At 46.8% G+C, this 21860-nt stretch overlaps 1 protein-coding gene across 1 annotated transcript in view; it reads left to right on the top strand.

The window, feature by feature from the left end:
* Positions 1–1740: 1740 nt before the first annotated feature.
* Positions 1741–21860, top strand: part of trh (PAS domain-containing protein trachealess) — a 410303-nt gene continuing 390183 nt past the window's right edge. The window contains exon 1 of the mRNA XM_075867570.1: positions 1741–1835. The gene's annotated coding sequence lies outside the window, so the exon portion shown is untranslated. The remainder of the gene's footprint in view (positions 1836–21860) is intronic.

Genomic DNA, 21860 nt, shown 5'->3' with positions numbered 1-21860 from the left:
TAACCCATGTGCATTTATATTTCTGACCAACGCATCAATAAAGTAAAGTTATGCAATGATGGGTACATATGAAATGTGTTTTGGGCTAGTCTATTATTTTTTATTTTAATACTCACATATTATTTAGACGCTTCATATGTTGCGCCGAGAGGCGGCGCTTTCGCTGGTATCTCTGCAGAGTTCTTCAAAGCACTGGGGTTTAGTGACAGGGAGGGCAAAATAGACTTTAAGCGGGTAGAATTAACTAGAAGGAGGTTATCTGATTGGTGGCTAAAGTCAAGGTACGAGTGAAAATTAAACCTTTCACTGCAAAGTACCGAGTCCTCAACCTCACTATTTAAATGAAAAAAAATAAATCTAGTTTTTGGTTCACTAGGTATTACGGCTTGGTGGCGTCAGCCACCGCCCGATCTAAAGGGTACAGCCATATCAATCCATTCAATCAATCCATCCTTCTGTCGCCATTTCGTTCACCTGCTCCTGTCGTTTTCTGTGTGTGCATGCGTATAGAATCATTCCAGTATTTCTTGAAGATGAAAATTTTGGTGTATATGCGTGCGAACGTGCTCAAAAAGTCAGAAAAAGCGCAAAAAAAACGTAAAGCTTGCTGCACTGCTTTGTGGTGTTGGAACTCTTCCCAGTGGGTGACAGGTAAGCACACTTTTTATTCGGTCGTTTCGAAGAAGCAAGCGCCGTCCTTATAAAAATTCCACAGGGCGAATCGTTAAATTTTTCGCTGTGGCTTTACAGTGAGTTTCTTTTTTTGTTTCGCACAGCACACTTTTGAGTAATTCAGCAAGCACATAAAGCTATTGCCGAAAGTTTCTCAAGAGCCGATCGATGCTGCAGCTGTCGCGCAGACGGAAAGTTTACTTCGGTATTGGATGCTAGCGGTAGCTCATAATTTTTTTTCCTACAGAACGAAAGCTTGCAAATTACGTTTGCCTAATAAATGCTTCTCAGAAGAACTGGTTTGGTATTAGAGCATCCAACGACCAGTTTCTTATGTTGACATTACCCCTTTTGAATGTACATCCGTGAGAAAAAGTACACGGACTATTACCAATTGTATAACTTGGCTGTCTATAGTGGCGAGGCGTCCGCTGTAGAAAGGGTTTTTGTGACAAGTTCCGTCGGAGTAATGCTCTGGACAACAGATGATTCACTACTAAACAGCGTAGACAGCAATTTCGGCTCGCGCCTCTGTGGTCTATATACTTTTGCTCACGAGTGTACTGCATTAACATGAAGGAAGGCCCCAAAATTATTGGCGTAGCAGTGACCTCCTGCCTATTTTGTTACGAGAAGTTTGATTTACCTGCGCCATGACCGAGGTGCGCTTCGCTTTTAAACCTTTGACAGCACACATACTTTTGTATCCATTCTTCACAGTCGCAATATTTCTATCAATTTTACGTTACGTGTTGTTTATTGATATGTACGGTGGTGTTTCTTCCGTTCTATAGACGTGATGAATGGCGTGGGGACGTCGAAAATGGAAACCTCGCAAGGCTTGCATGAAAGCAGTGTAGAATGGCTATACCGTGCAGTAGCCGTTCTACACTGCTCGGACGACTTCACCGAATGTGCCGGCGCGGCTCTTGCCGACGGCTGTTTCGTCTGTTGCAGCAGAAGTGGTGTTCCGCATCAATGAAGGTAAGACTGATTCAAGCGTGAGTTCAAGGCGCGCTTTGCTAGAACATCAGTGTGTAACTGCCTTCCTTCGCTACCTACCTAAAGGTGACTATTCGGTATCTAAGGGTCCTCCCGGGCAGAAGCTATGACTACTTCGGCTCAAGACCACCCGAGCCTAAGCAGCGTCGCCGCATTGAGTGGTATGTATACAGGCTTGTTGCTTTCGTGCATCAATGAACGGCCGCGTATATTATTTGGATTCTAAGCGGTTATAAAACAAAAGGAAGAAGTGAAGAGAAAAGTGTCGACCCGTAGCTGTCTCTCCTTACAAAGACACCTCAGCATGTCGAGTATTATGTAGTGCACGAGAAAGCTAGAGGAAAGCAGGGGAGAGTGAGGTAAAGGTTGAAGAACCCAAGTACTGGGCATGACGGAAAAGGGAACAGCACGGAGCACTGTTTGTTTGTTTTTGGGGTAGGAGGGGGAAAGTCGCCTGCCTCGTGTGACGCGATGCCGAGAAGTGTGTACCGTGTTCATCGGGGAATCGAGTGATTTTTGGTTTTTAACGCGGCACCGTTCATGCTTGAATAATATCCGTTAGTCGCGAACATAAATTTTCCCCATGAAGCGGCACGTGCTGTCTTCGTCCTCGGAGCACGGGCGCCGATTTGTCCGGCGTGAGATGCGAGGACCTTGATAGGCGAGAGAACGAGTGGAGAAAAAAAATTCGGCAGATCACACGTATACCCCGGGAATCGATGTTATGCGAAGTCGCGGAGGCAAAATAACTGCGTTGTAATTCGTTTATTCAGCCAAATGTTACGAAACGACGCTGAAATGTTGTGCGCACATACGCATGTTTAACAGTAACAATGCCAACAGCAAAAACATGGGTCAATGCCGCCGATGTAAGCATTTTTTTAATGCTCACACGTTAAAATTATTCATGTGTGTTCTAATTGTTCCTGCGTAGATATGAAGTGTCTTTATCTGTGGCACATACCCGCATACCAGTGGCACATACCAGCCCGCGGGTATGAGCGACTGTTTCGCGGAAAGTGTTTCTCGACGTAAGCGATGGCATTGTGACATTATTCATGACATGATCAGCGAGTCGTATTTGTCAAACCATCTTACCCTCCCATACTAATTTTGGTTTACCCAAGTTAAAGGGGTGATCATGAAATCATGAAATTTAGGTGGATAGATAGATAGATAGATAGATAGATAGATAGATAGATAGATAGATAGATAGATAGATAGATAGATATATAGATAGATAGATAGATAGATAGATAGATAGATAGATAGATAGATAGATAGATAGATAGATAGATAGATAGATAGATAGATAGATAGATAGATCTATTGGTCAACGTCATTAGTCAACGTCACGACCACGGGACAATATTAATATGTGGTGTTTAACGTCCCAAATCCACCATATGATTATGAAAGACAACGTAGTGGAGGGCTCCGGAAATTTCGACCACCTGGGGTTCTTTAACGTGCACCCAAATCTGAGCACACGGGCCTACAACATTCCCGCCTCCATCGGAAATGCAGCCGCCGCAGCCGGGATTCGATCCCGCGACCTGCGGGTCAGTAGCCGAGTACCTTAGCCACTAGACCACCGCGGCGGGGCGCGTGACAATATAATATAGTATAGTGTGGCGTGGTATGTATAATACAGTGTAGTATGGTATAGTATATATAGTGTATGTAGTGTGTTATGGTGTAGTGTAGTATAGTATAACATAGTATAGCAGGGAGTGTGATAGCGAAGTGAGGGGAAAAGAAGGAAAACGAGGAGAGGAATATGACAAATTACAGGCCGGGTCCCGGCCTGTAAACTGGTCTATTGACCTTGAAAGCGGCGAGCGCGCGAAGACAATTAAGGCGAATTAGAATGACACACGGAGCACGCACAGAGGAGTCGGTGGCCACCATATCTGCTGTTTCCTCAGTCTTCGCACCAGTGATACGTAAATTTTTTCATGTTTTTTTTCTTGTGTGTTGGGATATTCATGCGTGAAGCTTACAGTTTTACTAGCAGTCTTCTTTTATGATGTGCATATATACATGTACCTGGTGCTCGGTGAAACACTGTATGACTTTGGAGCAAAGGTTTGTTTTACTCCCTTCTTATCACTAAATATACAAAACTACTAAGTATACTAAGTAAATATACTAAGTATACAAAAAGTTTCTGCTACTGAAGCGAGATCACAAAATTTATTCCCGCCTTATAAATCCTATACTCACACACCTGACAGTATTGCCAAGAAATCCGTGCTCTAGATCTTTGTTCACATGCTTAGGATGCAGTCCATGTGTACCCAACTAAGCTTTTCGAACATACCGGTATTCTGCCAAGTAATATTATTGAAATTCAAGCATAAGACCTAGATATATTTTTCCGGGATTAATTAAATATACACCAGACTGTGCATTTAAGACGTACTGCAAGGGTCTTTCATGCGCTTGGGGTGACTTGAGGGCGAATATGACCTTTTTAGTAAGGAGCTTTTCTTAACGCTAGTTACCCAAAGACGAAGTCAACGCACGCACGCGCCTTGAGCCACGCTATTTTTGTTTGTGCTGTTTATCAACGGAAAAGCTCATAAAACGGAAAATTTCGCCGTCGGCGGCGACCGACCCGGCGTCACCGACAGAGACGAGTGATGCAAAAACAAAAATAACGGCATATCCACGGAGTGGATGATGACGAGAGGGGCGAAGCATCCGTACGTCTTTCTGTGCTTCTATCCGTCTGTGCGTCCGTCTGTCTGCCTGTGCGCTGTCCGTCCGTTCGTCCATACGTCTTTCTGTTTGTATGCCTGTCCGTGCATGCGTCCGATCGTGTTCGAGAATGCAGAAGGCGTGCGGGTAACACCGACGAGACGCGAGCCAAAGAAACCGAGCGCAAGCGTCTTCAACGCGCTTGCCGCTCTGCTTCGTCCGTGCCCCACCAATGACCCGACACGTACGGTGACTATCCAGGAGACTGAGGGAGGCACTCCTTCCTCGCGCGCTCTGGCACAACCTGCGCAGCAGCCAATTAGAGAGTAGTGGTACAGCGCCGTCTAGAATATCCTCATTCAACTGCAGTTTGTATGTACTTCTATGCGACAGTGCCGTCTATTATGCTGTTCGAGACATACTGCCTGCCTTTTTTTTCTCGTCTCTTCTCTCGGTTTATTGTCTCTTCTCTCGATTACGCCACACGCATGACAAGGTTAGACTAAGAGGCCCCATCACCGCGTGACCTCACCATAATGTCACATGTCCAAAACTTGGTGACATCATCGGGACGTGCTAAGTTCTGGCGTGACGCCATGTGGCATAACGTTAGTGACGCCGTTGCATAGGAAGGCGGCGAACGAAACCGGACAGCGCGCGACCTCAAGAGGAGAAAATGAAGACAGCGCCTGGCAGTGGGGCAGGCCATACCACGCCTCGTGTTTCCTGGCAAAAGAAAAGAAAAAAAATCGCAGGATATTCACGCAGTGAGTAATGATGAGTGGGGTGAAGCTTTGAAGGGTTTTATCGGCAAACCGTGAATCGTCCTGTGGCCGCGTCCGTCCATCTGTATGTATGTATGTATGTGTGCGTGTGTATGTATGTATGTATGTATGTATGTATGTATGTATGTATGTATGTATGTATGTATGTATGTATGTATGTATGTATGTATGTATGTATGTATGTATGTATGTATGTATGTATGTATGTATGTGTACGTACGTATGTATGTATGTATGTATGCATGTATGTATGTATGTAGGTATGTATGTATGTATGTATGTATGTATGTATGTATGTATGTATGTATGTATGTATGTATGTACGTGTGTCTGTGTGTGTATGTATGTATGTATGTATGTATGTATGTATGTATGTATGTATGTATGTATGTATGTATGTATGTATGTATGTATGTATGTATGTATGTATGTATGTATGTATGTATGTCCACCCGTTCTTTGTCTGTCGTCTGTCTGTCTTTCCGTATGTCCGTCCCTCCATCTAGTGAACACTCCCAGTACCGCAATCTCGCAACTTTTCATCATATATTCATCATACACAAGTACCGCCATCAAGCGGACAATTTAAGAACTAAAACGAGAGGTGGCTACTACGTAGAGGAGACGCACAACCCACGCCTTAAGGAGCTTTGCCCATAAAGAGACTTTCGCCTCCACCCCGACGTTATTATTGTTGAATTTTGTATTTTTAGATATCTATTTACTTCATTTTCCTTGATCTAATATGAAATTTCTTTATCCCCATTTTATTTACCAGCGGTTTAATTGTCAATCCGCCGTAGTAGGTGCGAGCTAATTCACAGGTACAAGCAAGCAAGCATTTGGTGAATGCTTAGGGACCCTGAAGAGGAGGAGGATGAATAAACTTTATTATAAGAAACCAGCAGGTTTAGGTGGCCGGGCCTAGGCGTCCCATGAGGGGACGTCAAGGGCATGCCTCGACGCCGCCTCACGGGTGTGCTGGGTCGCCCAAATTTGGTCGTCAAAAGCGGGGCTCCGAAGAGTCTCATGGAGCTTTTTTTTTTTTTTTTGGGGGGGGGGGGGGAGTGTACCACTTTGTCATCAAACCGCATTTGTTGCCTGACGAGACGTTTAATCGCATTGCACGGTGGAAATAATTATGCCGTCTGAACGAAATCATTCTGCCCAACTGGCACCTGCAAATGGGCAGATAGATATGCAGAGGTCAAGATATCTGCAAAATGAGAAAAGGACATTCCAGGGCAGCGGTACGCAAGTGCTGTCACGTGGTTTTGTTGAATGAAGCCAAAGCGCCGAAAACACAGGGATCCAGGCAGAGGACAGGATGAGCGCTGCTCACAACTGATTTTCAGTTCTGAAACGAGCTTTACTGATGCAAAAGATGGGGACAGCAGAAATTGTGTTTTACTTACATGAAAGATGAGGCCAACAAAAACTGTGCTTTGCCTGTACCAAAGATGAGAACTGCAGAAACTGTCTTTCACTTATATGAAAGATGAGGACAACAAAACCAAAGATGAGGACAGCAGAAACTGTGTTTTGCTTATATGAAAGATGAGAACAAGAAAAACTGTGTTTTGCCTGTACCAAAAATGAGGACAGCAGAAACTGTATTTTACTTATATGAAAGATGAGCACAACAAAAAACTGTGTTTTGGCTGTACCAAGTATGAGGACAGCAGAAACTACATACCTACAGTCTTTGCTTGCGTCATCTTGGATATAGGTACAATACATTTGCAGAAACAAAAATCAGCTATTAGTAAAAACATTCTGTCGTCTGCCTCGACCCCCATGTTTTCAGCGTTATAGCCTCTTTGACTCTACCAAACTAAATATAGCCCAAAAGTCTCTTCACGTGGTCTCACTTGACTCACCGAAAAAAATCCCCCCTTCAAGATTTATTTCCTGCTTGCTTGTTTTATTTAATTTTTAAAATATTTTCTCTTAAGCGGATAAATCTTCCCGAGCCCGGCGGAATATGTTGCCGTGCAATATTTGCTATAATTCATGACGCAATACTTTCCACGGGATAATCTCAAAACGGCCGGCAGCAGCACCTAGTTGCGCATTTCTCACTTTTGCGTGGCTCGCAAATATTCAGAAGCAGAGCTCAAGTGTCCCACAAGCTGACAGAAGAATTTTTCAAACAGTATTGCGAAGCCTCCTATTGCGAATCGAATGCAGAAAAAAAAAAGATGAAATAATGGCTGCTATAAGAAGTCTGGCTAGCGATGCATTATCCTTTCTTTATTTTTTTTTTCGTCCTCGGTTTTCCTCAGTCTTTGAGGGAAGGCGCAGCTAATGCTCATAAGTATTCGTTAATAGAGGAACGGGGTTGCAGATACGATCAGGCTCTATTTCTCTTTCGCTTTCGACTGTGTGCGCGACTGGACGCAAGCTCTAGATCAAGGACGCACGGGTGAATTTTAAGCGAGCGGAGGAATTAAGTGCCGCAACGGTTCTGTCCGGAACACTGCTCATTTAACACTGAACGTTGCATAATATTCCTTAACGGTGGGAAAGGGTGGTACAGCAGTGCGAATTTGGAGGCCGAGAAAGAGAGAGAGAGAGAGATAAAAAGCTAGCACTGCTTGGGCTCAGCATAATGCACCACGAATGGACGCACCGCGCAGATGCGATACGTTAGTAACACCTGTTTTAATCAAATAAATGAACTATTCAGTAAAACTGCTCTACTAGGCTTGGTATATCTTAGGATATTGTAAAGGGTGCTTAGCTGGGCTGGTTGTTTCATGAACATTGTTATAGAATATTGCAAAAAAACAACAGTGAAGTTAACTCACAAGACGCAGTGATACTAACGATTGTTCTTGTTTTTTATTATTAACAAAGTAGAACATATATAGCCAGGCTACTGAAGAAAAAGAAAAAGAGGACACAAACGCTATTGACTCCGCTGACCGGCAAAACTGTCGATTTTCATTAAGATTAAGAGGTCTCTTCCTCAGAGTCAACGCCTGAGGGGCCAAATCGGTCCCGAAACCTTGTGCTCTCTACAAACTTGGCTGCATCTATTTCAACCTCCTAAATCTTTACCCAGCCAGATGGATTCCTGATGAAATCTTTACATTTAAGTTTGCATAACGCAGTGAAAAGCAGATTTCGTAAAATGGCAGTCAAGAGCGAACAAAAAAAACTGCAAAATAGGAGCATGACTTGGCCAGCACAAGAATAATTGAAACACCAGAACACGGACACTCTAGAGCCAAGAAAAATATATAAACAAAGTATAGAAAAAGTGGTTTTTAAGCAGGTGCATGCCAGCAACTTGCTGAAAACTAAAAAAGCTGCAACCAGTAACAATAGAAAACACGTGATAACAGGTAACGCAATTACTAGTAAGGCTCACAAAAAGTATTGTATCCCGTGTGTTCACTGTCCCGTTTCGTTTATCTTTTTTGTGCGTTGTTCAGCCACAATGTTCGGGTATGGTCCATTGTTGCCGGTGAATTACAGGTATCATGACTGATGATGACCTTTCGTGTTTTTTTTTAAACAGAGAGAAGGAACGAAACAGAATCTCCATTTTCTCAGCGATCGTAACCGAACAGTTAGCATGTCGTGGGCATCAACATAACTTAAATAGAAATCGAACCAGAAGTTTTCCACGAATATCTGCGAATACGTGGCACTCCTTGCTCCAGGAGTCTCCAACGAGCGACCCGCCGACCTTTCGCTAGCGGCCCGTGGCTTCACAAAGACTAAAGTCTTGTGACCTCGCTATATATTACTTGCATTATTTTCTCGTATATTTTGAATAATAAAGCTTCGTTGGGGTAAGCTGCTGATACGAAAGCGGCCTCGTTTTTTTTTTTTTCGCGAGGCATGCCTTAGATGTCAGAATGTACTGAAAGGTAACCGTGGAACAAAACTGCTATATTTCAGAAGCGGCGTCTATATTTACTTCATCCTGGACATCGGTGTCGAAGTTTCCCGAATCCTGACGGCAAATAGCTTTCAAGAATTACCTACATCCCGTCAAGTGGCAACTTCAGATGACACTTCAACCCTCACTTCCTTTCCCGCCCAAGCTAATCTTCTTTCTGCACTGCGACACTAAATTTCGCGACTGCTGTCCGCTAGCTATGACGAGTTTAAGAACCTTGGCTTGGGAACCCTGGCTTGGGGACACTGGTCGACACTGGCGACACTGGTCATTTTTGGGGCGACACTGGACACCTGCTTTCTGGTCACTTGACCTGATTTCATGTTAAATCTTGTTTGTCATGTCGCTGCCACATTACGCAATGGTCCGGCAGATAACAGAGCCCAATGGCAGATTTACACTATATCCTTCTTAGTCTTGCTGTATCTCATTTCCACGCGAACTGCAGATTTCCGTCGACTTCGCCGATTTAATCCGAACGTCAAGGACGCTGTCACCACAGACAATGAGCCCTCTTGATCGGCCCGAACCATACGTAATTATCGCTTCAACTTCGTCAGGAATCGTTCTCGCTTTGACGCGAGTTTTGCAGCTGAAGGAAAGGAACGAAACGCTATTTACCGCTAATAGAGACCGCGGTAAAAAAGAAGAACAAAACTTTATTTGCGGAAAAGACTTCGTTGCCGCTAAAACAGGACAACTCCGTGTGTTCGGGTGCGATTTCTGAATGATAGTCCACATGAGGCAAGCTTGTGGATGTAAATATAAAGGCGTGGCGTTATTGATGCGCTGGCGTTAAAGTGCTCCTGTCGAAGGAATTCTGGTGTCGACGAGGTTAGTTATAAGCTAAAGATCTTGTTTAGTTATGACCGAGAAATCGAGAAAAATGTAAATTAAATTACGATTTTCAGCTCGAGGAGAAATCGAACTTAGGCCGTCTGCGTGACAAGCAGGCGCACAGAGCGACAATACTTGTTGAAACTCGTTCGAAAACGAAAACAAAAATCAAAAACAAAACACAATGTGATGTAGTGAAAAGAACCTCTTCAACACACGTAATATTGCGTCGCAGGAGCGTAGATTTGCGGCATGCGACAAAAAACGTGATCTGCGCACGCAACGAGTGGGAGATTTGAAGGCCCAGCCATTGCAAAGCGCTTAGACATGGCCTCCGAGATGGTGGGCGCGCACCACGCGTTCGTGTCACCATCTCTGAGTTCATGGCTCAGACATAGAGTTTATCACAAAAAATATGCAGAGGGAAATCTGGTGCCACCGTCTATGCAAATTCCTTAGGGACCCCGTCGGAGTGCTGGGAATGACGGTGTATGTGCCTGCGAGCCTTGCGTTGGCTGGTGTTGAGCTATAGGCTTGGGTTCAAACGCATATATGACTGCTCAAATAAATCTTCTCCAAAACAAAACATTTATAAATGGATCTAATTTACGCGTAATATATTCGAAAATAAACCTCCAACCACCTCTTTGGCATAACGAAACCGCGAAAGAAACGGAGGACTATATAGCAGTGGCAGAATGAACGCTGACTTTGTCGTCTGCCTGCCAAATTTAGTTGCCGTCTGTTACTTTTTACGCTTCGGAAAATTTTACATCAACGTAGAATGCTTCAAAATTGTTTTTGTTCAATAATAAAACAGTAAATACTTCACTAAGTGGTTCCTTCAGTACGGAATCAGCTATTTTGACGCAAGGGATGCGTTGAAGGCGACGAGTCTTCGAGGTGTCCGTGCTCTACGTGAACGATACAAATCCGAGTCAAGATCGAAGCTCGCATATATATCCCGCCATTCTCATGCGTCCAGCAGCCTGCATGCAGCGTCACTTTTCCCTATAGGTAAGTGTAAGAAACTCTATGCACTCAGACATATTTCATGAGCTGCAAAAGCATGGCTAGAGTCTCTAGTACACTCTAGCATGACCGAAAAGAACGGGTTCTATACAGCTGCGTATATAGATTCGCGTGTCGCCTAACAGGTGTGTAGTAGGCGCTCCGCTTATTCGCAAAGGGAATCATTATGGCTTAATGGGACAAAAATGAAGCTTTTCCAATCCATCCCACTGCATCATCATCATCATCGTCACCACCACCATCGCCACAATTCATAATTACTGAATCCGCCATCTCAATTCGTGATTACTGAATTAGACAAGAAGAGCAGAAAAGTATAGGTCTTAAAATTAATCTGCAGAAGACGAAAGTAACGTAGGACAACCTGGGAAGAGAACAGCGCTTAACATGGGTAGCAGTGCACTTGAGGCTCCATGGCATAGTGAGCACTTGAAGTAAGCATTTTAGGGTATATAGTTTGAAACAGCCAATGTTATGCGCACAGTGCTACGTGCCGACCTGACTAACCCCAGATTTGTTTCACATGATGTCAGCTATAGATATCTGTAACACTTGTACTCTAATCTGTTACTTTCATCGTTTTTGTCCATATTATTACACCACAAAAATCACATGCAGTCCTCTCACATACGGGATCTACAACTTATCACATTTCGCCATTTGAACACGCGGCAAATGCAAGTGGTATGCGAAGCCGGTGACGTGAAATCGTGTTTCGCCAGTGGTCGCTGCCAGAGATTCGGCAAGTAGCTTCTTTATTGCCGTTCGTAGGCGAAAGAGCAATATTATACAGTCTGCGTCTTCGCCGAGTCCAGCGCACTGCTTGGACATGTGAAACCGTTGCGCAAGATAAGAGAGGAAAAAGAGAATGTTAATGAAAGTGGTTTACTCGAAATCAAGAACGACCGTAAAATCCTTTTATCGCGTTCACCCTTGGCGTAGATATCACATTTCGGATTTCGCATGAAAGAAGAAAAACAGCGTTCCATTAGGTACTTGCTCACAGAAAAAGTACTCTATGCTTTCTTGGCCAATCTCCCTGAGTGGGTATGAGCCATATTTTCAAGGCAACAAACAAACATTACGCGCTTAACCACGATGGCTTGAAGGTGAAAGCGTATTTATGTTGCTGCTGTGGATTAACTACGAATTAAACTACAGAAACTCGCTCGAGTTAAGAAACGCCACTATTTAATGTGTATCAAGGATAAAAATCCTGGCCGCCCAGAGTGCCCGTGAACGGGCCGCCAAGCTCGGCTTGACGGTCCCTACACGTGGGATTAGCCGGGTGGCACGGGGTCTACTCTGGGTCTTCTCAGGACAAAAATAAAGTTTTAATCAATCATCGTCAATCGTGGTGCAAGAAAAATTGTTTTTCTTGCACCGTAATATATATTAAGTCACACGAAGGAATGATTCCTCAGGAAAGGTCCATTTCTTCTACATATTCAACGAAAGCAGAGCGCCATTCTCAAAAGCAGGTTTCCGGTCTTTCAACACTTTTGTGTGTATTTCCAGCCTGTCATCTTTTTTTTTCATATCGGCAAATGTTCATGTTTTTTTATATCAGGTAATATTCGACAATAGTGGTGTTTATGTTTTTCTTTCCTGGACCTGTGTCGTTTATTTGCACTCAGTTATATTTAATAATGAGGTACTAGCTAGCCCACCTAGCTATACTGTTCGACGAATACCTCATATGAGAAAAAAAAGAGAGAAAGCTCAGTTATATTTTAACAAGCAATAGACGAATGGTACACGCGCGTTTTGCGTATCTCATCCACTGGCCGTGACTAACCGAAACTATTAACAGGTGCAGAGAGTACGTGGTTAAGAAAGCAGTGACCGTGCAATCACAGATGGAAATCTGCACGAACGCTGGCTCACTTAAACTCGCAGTTTCGCGCCATTACATCGGGGCATGACGTCACACGTGTGCCACATTTGGGCCTTTCTAGGAGGCGTCGAAGCGGACAAATCGACCGTTTCAGAGCAGTCTCTAGGACTACGCAACACTATTCCCCTCGCTGGTGGCGCAAAATTAATTTGTGTCTTCGAAACTGCGGTACCCACTTTCGGACACCACGTCGTTGTCTCACGTAATCTATATAGGACCTCGAATTTCATTATGTAATTGCCGGCATCGTTGAACTGGCGGTGCGGCTGCAACCGTTTTGTATCGACGAGGGTGCAATTGTTTCAATCACAGCTCCCCTCGATCATCCGCAGATCGTGATTCCGCGGCCAAGATCAGGTTTCACGGAGCTACCGCGTCAGTGCGTGTTCGTTGGCATCCCCTCCCCTTGTGCGTCCCCCCAACTTCCAGGGGTTGTCGCAGTGAGAAGGAAAAAAAGGAGCTTGTTTGAACCGCAGAGCAGCGCTCGTGCCCGCATAATCCAGTATATATACAACCACACGGTGAGGAGCGCACCCCATGCCTTTCGTTCTTCCTCTTTCCGGGCACTCGCATAGGTGAGCATCTTCACATCCGTGATTACACGTTAGTGCGCGCACGCCTCAGATGCACCCGAAGAGCGAGTCGCTGGGAGGCGTCCTTCCGTGCAACAAGCGCCAAATGCTCTTCGCCAAAGCACCGCAGGAAGCTGCGAAAGACCGTGCAGCGCAGGAGCACCACCGCGAGTGGTAGCGCTTAACTCCCCCTCTTCCCAGCTTTCTTCGGGCACACTGTTCTCCTCCGGGCGTCTCCGCTTCTTCTTCATCGCGACGACCACTATTAATCAGGGCCGTAATAATGGCGGCCTTCTTCCGCGCGCCGTCTTGGAGAAGCGGAGACGTCTTCTTTTGGCGCGGCTTTCGTTTCTTTCAGAAGCGTTCGAGCAACGCGGCGCCGCCGTCTCTCTCCCCTCTGTGGCTGCTTCTAAACGCTGTAGCCTCCGCCAGGCGGCGTATCCTCTGACCGCACGCGCGCGCGAATTTGCGCGTTTATACACGCTTTGCACCCGAGATCTTTAAAGTTATATACCGCCGCATTATACTCGTGGCTCCCGCCAGGAGTATCCGGTGGTTCGGCCCTTCTAGAGGACAATAAAAACACAACAGCCTCGCAGAGGGCAACGTGCAAGAGAAACTGTATCATGGCCTCTGGATAAAAAAAAACATGGTTGTTCCAGCGGCCGTGATAGCTGCAGCGCCGGTGGCGATGCGTGTTCATTTATCACGCGGACGGCTCAATCGAGAACCGTCTGGGAGACAAAGCGTGCATGAGCGGCCAGTCCGCCTCACATGCCTCTTCTTCTTCCTCCTCTCCTACGCCGTTCGGCTACCGGCGCCAGCGTGATCTCGGTCGCGTCTTTAACCCTGCGTGCGAACTGGTAGCCTTGTCTGTGGATTCGCGCTGACGCTTCGTTGAGCACGGCGATCACGACGCCCTCTACCCCGCCGGCACTTCGCACGGTGGTGTGGTACCTGCAGCTTGCACGCTTTAGTTACGCACTGCTGCTGTTTGCTGCAGAGCGATTCGTCAGCGCGTGGTTCTCGCCTTTGCCACCGACCAGATCGTGGTTCTGTGCGAGGGAGTGGGTGGTACACGGCAACGTTTCAGGGTGACTGGTGGGTCTGCGGTAGAGGCGTGCGATTCGTCCGCGATTCCACTTATCCTTGCTTCGCGTTGATATCGAGGGATCCGAAGCTATAAGTATTCAGAAGCGACTGCAGTTCTTGGCAAAATGTGATGGTCTTTCTGAATGGTTTTTACGCTGAAAGTTCAGAATGCCCGGGCTTCTTTGGCTCTTCTTCACACTTTGCGTGGAAGGCTATCTGGAAAAAAAGGAAAAAAATGGCAGTGGTTTAGCTCAGCTATGCCAGGATATACGTATAGCGTTAGCAAAGGTTCAGCTGATTATTTTTAGCTTTCCAGATATCATGCTTACAGCTGTTCCAATGACACACACACGGTATACGTATTATGTGGAACATGTATATTTATTTTGCCGGGCAACTACTTCGGGATCCGATGAGTTAAGCTTCTCCGCTCTACTGCACCATTGAGCAGCATTTGCACTCTCCTTCTCCATGGCTATACCACAGTGGCAAACGCCAGTCAGAGGCGCTATCAAGCGGCTCCAGCGCAGTGTCAGATGGCGACTGCACAGGGAAGGCGCGCGCGTCGGCGTCCATGTCTACCAAGGCTATGACGACACTCCTCTGGAAAGCGCACACCGGCGGCGGCGATTCGCACGCGGCCGCGGCCGAGTGCGAGGGAGGTGCCGGCTCCGGTGCGTGACACCCCTGATCGTCTGCGCAGCGCATCGAATTGCGCGCACACCAGCGGCGAGCCCGGCGGCGGCGGAGTATCATTGCGCATGCGCAGACCAGTGCCTCGCGAAATTGGCTAAGCGAGGCCAGTGTAGCTAACGCTACAAAACTTGAAGCACGTTTGAGCTTCACCTTCAAGAGGTGAACTTGATATCGGCCCCAGTTTGCTGCATCGCCTTTTCAACTGCCAGCCAAGCTTCGGTTCTCGATGGATGTCGGAACCGTGCCGCAAAAAAACGAACGCCTACGCGTAGCTTTGGCAATTTCAAATTATTCTAGAACGCCGTCTACAAATACAGTTCCCGCTACGCGACCATATATAAGGCAAGAGGCTCACGTTGTCGATGCTTTTGCTACTGCTGCTGATGACTAAGTATGTCTGTTGGCCTAGAAGTGGATGGGCCTCTAGAACACCCACTCCTTGCGCAGTTCACAGGTTTTGACTCGTGGCGCGATTATACGCTTCCAGCAGGCACTATTATGCGCGTTAAGGATACCTCTCCCTCTACATGAGCCGACTCGGCTCATGTAGAGGGAGAGGTATCCCCTCTCCCTCTACGGCGTGACTCGGTGGTGGAACGCCTGCTTGCCACGCAGGAGGCCTAGTTCGATTGCCAATCAGGCCTAATACCTTGTATTATTGAGTTATTTGACTTTATCTCGAATTTTTGCTCTCGTGGTGGTGGTAAAAAACATTTATTTCAGAAAAAGTCTACTAGAGAGTGCCGACGTGGCTCATCGGCGTGCTAGAGTGGCAAGGCCCTATTCCGGGACGCCAGTGGAGCTGGAAGCTGCCCGCGCGCGCTCCACCAAGGAGCGTTGTGCAGCCAAGGTAGAGCAGCCGAGCAGGTGCTCCTCCCAAGCCTCTCTAGTTGGGATAGGAAAAGGGGATGAGAAAGGAACGGGATTAACTGGGCACGATGCTACGACGTGATATGTGTCGGCGAGGACATGACAGGTCGAGCAGGTGCCATTGATTTCCGGCAAAAAGTGCCTGGCGACCGCCGGACTGATAAAGGTGTTCGTCTGCAGGCGGCGTAGCAGACGTTCGTCCGCTTTCTCCAAACTGCGTGCGGGGTCCGGGTAGAGGCGGCGCGAAGCCCGGTAATAAGCCAAAATTTCGCGAAAGCGCGTCAGGTTGGTATTGCCAGATTCCGTCTCGGGACATGGAGGGGCAACGGCCCGGACAGGAGAAGCGCGGGCAGCGGCATTTGCCGCCTCGTTGCCGGGCAGGCCCGAGTGGCCTGGGATCCAAACTATACGAATGGGATGAGGGTTAAAGCGCCAAGAGGCTGCCTGTAGTAGGCTAGCCGCCAGCGGGGCAATGGAACCCTGAAGGTACTGAGAACAGGCCGAGCGCGAGTCCGTCAGGATGGTGCGTGAAGCAGGGTGAGAGGCGGCCAAAGCTATGGCAACCTCTTCAGCGTGCGTTACTGTGTCTGCTCGAAAGGAGAGGCCATCTACGTGTTTGCCCTCTGTAATCACCGCAGCCGTGAAGTGACCCGAGGGGGAGGGACCCGAGACGTCCACGTAGAAAACACCAGGACGATCGGAGTGTCGCGTATGAAGGGCCGTGGCGCGTGCTACTCTACGGCCAGGATGGAGGTCGGGGTTCATATTACGGAGTAGAGGTTCCACCCATAGCTTTTGACGCCAGAGCTCTGGTACCGGCTCCAGAGGGTCTTGGTCAGATATCGGGTTAAGGCCAAGTCTGTGTAGAAGACGGCGCCCTGAAGGCGTCTGTGACAGTCGATTGATTTGGTTAACGCGATGAGCTTCTCGCATCTCTGCAAAGGTGTTGTGTACCCCCAGAGCCGTGAATCGGCTGTTGGAAGTTGCAATAGGTAGGTCCAGAGCGCGTTTGTATACTGAACGAAGAAGGACGTCCAGCTGGTGCTCGTGTCGACGACGCAGGCGAAGGTAAGGCAAGGCGTAGAGGACGCGACTGGTCACAAACGCGTGGGCCAATCGGAGGGACTGAGACCCGCGGAGGCCGCCGCGCTTGGTAGACACTCGCCGTATCATGCGGCTCACCTGTTCGCTGGTGCGTCTGAGGCCTGCTATTGTGCCCTTTGGATCCAAGGACGATGTGAGGTGAAGGCCAAGAACCCGAATATTTTGCACTGACGGGACGGGCCCGGACGGAAGAAAAATTTGAGGCGGCGGTAGCGGAGAGACTGAAAGAAGAGCCGATTTAGCTGGAGAGCACTCCAGGCCGCATGAACCTGCGTAGGTGTCCACCAGAAGGGCAGCCTTTTGCAGGCGTTCTTCGATTTGCGCTAAGGAGCCGGTGTTGGTCCAGATTGTGATATCGTCCGCATATATTGCGTGTTGTATTCCCTCGACCTCGCTTAGAAGAGAGGGGAGGTTCATCATCGCCAGGTTAAAAAGCAGAGGAGACAGGACTGCCCCTTGAGGTGTACCCCGCGTGCCTAATAAGTAAGGGCCGTGTTCGGTAGAATTAAGGCGAATGAAGGCGGTGCGATGTGATAGAAAGGCGCGAATGTAGTTGAAAGTCTTCTGCCCGCAGTTTGTAGTAGACAGGTTAGTGAGTATAGTGCTGTGTTTGACGTTGTCGAACGCCCCGCGGAGATCGAGAGCGAGCACGGCTTTATCGTTATGGCGCATAGTAGTCGGCTCTATATGATATCGTGTTGAAGCTGGAGCAGGACGTCCTGCGCCGACAGATGTGGGCGAAAGCCAAACATCGTGTCGGCAAAGGTCCTCTTGGCCTCCAAGTATTTTTGCTCTCGGACAACGCTGATGTTTGGCTCACATTCAACGACGCCGACTCGGACACCGTAATCGATCTCTTTAAGGCTATTGCGTTAACAAGCGAACTGGGTCGATACTGCAGGGGGACGGCATCACACATACTGTCTTGGTGGAGCAATCCTTACACAAATGTGCAATGCGTGTCTGCACAATAATACGATTTGATGCGATGAATAAGGCGGACCGTTAAAAGAAAGTGAATGCGAGCCAGTTAGTACGTATTCATAGCTTAAAAAAAACGCCAAATAAACACGGACAATGAATTCCACAGGACTGCAGCGTTGACTGCCGACAAGTTCACAGTCAGCGCTGGTGCTGTGTGATTTATTGTCCGTCATTATTTCGCGCTTGTTTTAAAACTATGGAAGGTGGACTTATGTCGGAAGACAAACATTTGAACGCCTGGTAATATTAAGCCAGCCATTCAAGAATTTATGATTTAGTGCAAGATGACAGGGACCCTGAAAATGTGGGAAACTCAATCGCTGTCTTTCAAGTGGTCATTTAACGGGAATACTGGAAAAAAAGTAATTGAACCACCTTTAATGCGTTTTCATGCGTACAGTGTTTGTGTGTGTTGTTGCGTACACAAACATTCAAGGTCGACAAGCTTCGGTGAAGACGCAGGCTGAAGCCCCCCCCCCCCCTCCTATGCTCTGAAAACGCCAATGTGAAACACTGAAAGAGATATAATAAGTCACCGTGGCATGAGTTCCATACCACTGACAAACAAGTACTCCAAGGTCCTTAGAACTTAGGACAATCTAATTGAAACTCGCTTACACTCAACAAGGGAGTGTCTCCTACCTGGTGAGGGCCCTTTGCGAAAACCTTGCTGCAGCGGCCTCGCTTTCTTACTCCAGCGTTTCGTTGAGTTTGTAAGTTCCTAAAAGGGTGGGTTACCTGGTTTATACTGCATATAACATTTTAATTAATTGATATCACATATCAATAAACATCAAACCTTGCACTAGGTTCCCAAGTACAGGGTAGCAAACCGGAGTCCGTTCCTCTGGTTATTCTCCCTGTCATTCCTTTGTTTTTCCTCTCTATCTTCAGATGAACTGGTTTTTTAAAAATGATCGTCGCAGAAGGTAGTGAAAAAAATTGAAACTTACGTTATGAATCCCTCAGCCGTAATTTATTTTTATATAAAGAATTAGCTAGTTTGATGGGGTAAATCAGCCATAAGACTGCAGTCTGAATGCAGTCTTTTGTTTCAAGAGGGATAACCGGCCTAACCAACTAAAGCCTAAATTATCCAGCATAAAACCTGCTAGTTTATACTGAGCTTTAATGAGATGTTATAATCTGTTTATTAATATATTCCTTTAAAATACTCTGTGTCACCGGTGTTACAGCGAGGAGTGTTTAGTACACGTACGTTATGCAACGTTACGCGAGGTAACTTTTATGTTCTGATTTATTTATGTTCTGGATTGTTGGCAATAGAGGCGTGTCGGTTCTCCCATTGAGACGCTTTCCTTGGCAAGAATGGGTTGGAAGGAAAGGTTCGTCTGGGCACATTAGACTCGAACAATATCGTACTCAGTTATACAGAGTTAGAGATAGAGAATAAGGTTGAGCGAAAGGCCAGAAGAAAAATTTCGGTTTGCTATCCGGCACTTGGGAAAGGGAAATGGGCATGAAAATATGGTAAAAGGAAGGAAAGGGGTGGTTAGTGCAAAGAAGAAGAAAAAGAAAAAGGAGAAGAAGAAGAAGAACAAGAAGAAGAAGAAGAATATAAGGGGGCAGGGAACACGAGCCGTGGTTAATTCACGTCGAAGCACCGTCTTCATTTTCTTCTCCTGATGATGATGATCAAAAACTTTATTGCATCTATTTAGCAATGGGTAGAGTACCTATTCTGGGACCCCGTTGGCTTGCTCCCTGGTCCTTTCGAGGGCCACTAGGTCCTCTTGGATCCCCCGGTCCGGGCTGGACATGGCCACCTCCCACCCATCTCTACTAAAATCCTAAAAGACATCTGCTTTAGATGTGTTTTTCTGGCACTCTCATGCTATATAATAGAGGTCACACGTTCATCGCCCACAGGAGGCCGCTACGACAGCATAGTTTGACGTGACGTCATCACGTGATGATGATTTTTTCTTCATCCCTCGTCCACGACGCCGCGTTACAGTCGCCGCCGATGGTCGAATGTCCTTTTTGACGAGACATCTAAGGCTTTTGCCCTAAATAACGTTGTTGTCTAGCAGGGCAGGTGATAAGATGCGAATGGTATCGAAGAAGGCTCACGTAACAGAGAAAGCCGCGGCTGGCTGGCCGCTGGCTCTCCGTGATCGGCAGTCCAGAACGGCAACATCCGCCGAGAGAGGTCACAGCGCATCGCCGTCGTCGGTGGCTGTGCGCGCCTTTCGAAAGCGGAGAAAGCGCCTCGCAGCATGGCGTGTCCGCCAGCCATACATCATCACCTGCTGCTGCGGCGGTCCGTTCACGGGGCCACTGGGCGCGCTCTACCCTTCATTAATGGCTGCCGCGAGCGTTCACAGAGCTGCGCTAATTTCACGTCTCGCTTCGTCCTCCCCGCCTCTGCTATTCTCCCCGTGCTTTGTTTGTAAACTGTCTCCCTCGGTGTGCATGCCTCCGGCGCATTAGCTAGGGCATCTGTTTGTTTTGGCGGTAGCCGGAGCCGCAAAGCTCACGGAGTAGCCGGCTTCTGGTATACTCGCAAGCAACGCAGTGCCTGTTGCGCGCTCTTTAGTGGCTGCACTAATGTTGACGTAAATATTCATACTGATTGGCGTGCACGGAAATAGTTTAAAATAGAAGCATAGGAATATTAGATATTCTCTTTCAAAACCCGATAAAGAAATAGAACGAATGCGATGAAAACAATATTTTTTGTAAACAATAAAGGAAGAAGAAAAAGAAAGAAAGAGAGAAAATAAGAGAAAAGGCATTGAGGCTAACGAAACTTGGGCTCGGTTGACTACCTTGCACTTGGGGAGGGGGAACGGGGAATCATGGAAAGGAACAAGAGAGTGAAGAAATAAATAAATGGACGCGTGTGTGAACAAACTCGACATTAACTTGCGCTGGTAGTTCGCAGACGCTGGTGATGTACACTCCCCTTCAAGTATAGCACATTGGGGATTTTGTGGTCTTGTGCTTACACGACATTGTTAACCAAGGTCTCACGATCTTTTGAGTGAGTGCACTTGCATCAAGCGATAGACTTTGGTCACCCAGACGCGGGATATATCGTCAGAATCTAGGAAATAAACTTGTGACACTAGAATTGGCCATCAGCTCGAAGACCTCCTTATGTTTTTAATAGATAAGTACTTTGTCTAAAGAAAAGGAACAAGAGAAGTATGATTTAGCAACAGACATAAGTAATGGATATGCCTTGACATAGACTGCAATTCTTTGACATCTGTGCACTACGCAGTATATTGTTTCCAAATGCCTTTTTATACGCGTCAGCGCTCTGTGGACAAGTCGAAAAGACACACTCATTGCGTGCTGCTTTGATGATAACCACTTGGATCAGGAATGAGGCTTCAACGTCGACTATCGGGAACAGCTCGCAAAAGTGAGTTCTTGACCGGCATAGCGGTCTCTGAATCCATCTCATGAACTCCGACATGTGCATGTGAAGAATACTTGCTTCGGCTCGCCAGATCAGGGTTTTACGCACCGGCATCTTTCAACTATTGAAGACTGTGTAGTAACAACAAACATGATAGTAGAACGAAACGTGCCTATAGTCTATTACAACCTAAGAATGTAGTTAAGCTCCGCTTACTAAGCATATGTCTAAGTACGGAGAGGCAACTTGTATGCCATCCGATGGAATTTGTTCATTTCAACTGCGTCAATCACTATAAAACGGTGCGTTT

This window comes from Rhipicephalus microplus, chromosome 6 (genome assembly GCF_043290135.1).
Source record: "Rhipicephalus microplus isolate Deutch F79 chromosome 6, USDA_Rmic, whole genome shotgun sequence".
Classification (NCBI taxonomy): Eukaryota; Metazoa; Arthropoda; class Arachnida; order Ixodida; family Ixodidae; genus Rhipicephalus; species Rhipicephalus microplus.
The sequence above is the reverse complement of the archived record's forward strand: the minus strand, read 5'-3'. Positions and strand labels throughout refer to the sequence as shown.